This window comes from Enhydra lutris, unplaced genomic scaffold, assembly GCF_002288905.1.
Source record: "Enhydra lutris kenyoni isolate GAN:26980312 unplaced genomic scaffold, ASM228890v2 scaffoldscaffold35, whole genome shotgun sequence".
Taxonomy (NCBI): domain Eukaryota; kingdom Metazoa; phylum Chordata; class Mammalia; order Carnivora; family Mustelidae; genus Enhydra; species Enhydra lutris.
This window is the reverse complement of record NW_019154119.1, coordinates 2,073,065-2,074,207: the sequence shown is the minus strand read 5'-3', so window position 1 is coordinate 2,074,207 and position 1,143 is coordinate 2,073,065. Positions and strand designations below refer to the sequence as shown.

The 1,143-nt window shown below is 49.3% G+C and overlaps 1 pseudogene; it reads right to left on the bottom strand.

Annotated features, from left to right (window-relative positions):
• The window catches only part of LOC111154056, a 9,448-nt pseudogene that overhangs the window by 7,234 nt on the left and 1,071 nt on the right, over nucleotides 1-1,143 (bottom strand).

Genomic DNA, 1,143 nt, shown 5'->3' with positions numbered 1-1,143 from the left:
GTGGCGCCTGGGTGGCTCAGTGGGTTGGGCCGCTGCCTTCGGCTCAGGTCATGGTCTCAGGGTCCTGGGATCGAGTCCCGCATCGGGCTCTCTGCTCAGCAGGGAGCCTGCTTCCCTCTCTCTCTCTGCCTGCCTCTCTGTCTACTTGTGATCTCTCTCTGTCAAATAAATAAATAAAATCTTAAAAAAAAAAAAATGATGGGGACCAAAGCAAACTGGGCACGATCTCCACATGAAAGCCTTAAAATTCTATTTCTAGAAAACACTATCCAGGCCAAAGAAAATATCCATGGGCCAACTTGGCTTACCTATCACTGCCTGCAATGAGGTAGGTGTAAAGAGGTTTCTGTCCTAGACCTTTCATCAGCTGGTTGAAGGAGACCTGTCAGGGGGGAAGGACGTGAGGTAGTGATGAAAGTGAAGGGAGCGGTTACCTTGGATTTTGACAACTAGTATGAGGATTCCCTCAGGCCAGCACTTAAGCCAGTCCTTCTTGGAATTGGGCACTTCGAAAGCTACTTGAAGATGACAGCTTGGGGTGCATGGGATGTAGACACACGTGCAATAGACGGAGTGGGGCCCAGGTGGGTTCCAAAGATACGGGGGTTCCGTGGTGAGATCTAACTTTGAGAAGAGAGGGAGCCAGGCCTCAAGAGGGCCACCTAGGAGCTTAGCTATGATGAGCTTTATGGTCCTGAGGGTTATACCGAGAAAGCAGAGGAAGGAAAATCGGGGATTAGGGTACTCACCGACATGAGAAACGCCATCCTGCCAGAGTTGCCCCCTCCACTCAGCACCACCAGCGCCCCCTCAGGTTCCTGAGAAAGAAAAATTGCCTGTGTCGCCAGGGTCTAGCTCATAGCTCAGGTTGTGGGAAGCACATTCCTTCTTTGTCAGCAATAGAACGACACCTGGGGAGACTCCTTAACCCTCCTTTTACCACAAAAGGGAACAGAAAGATGCCTGGATTTGAGAATGAAACTTCAGTCTGACTCCCAACTCTGGCTTAGCTACTTACTCAAACTCTTACTCATTCAAGAAAGGACTGAGAGCAGCTTTGTCATCCACCAATCACTCAATAAAAAACAGCGCTACGCAGCAATTATTAGCTGGATATATTTGGGCAAGCTACTGTGATTATCC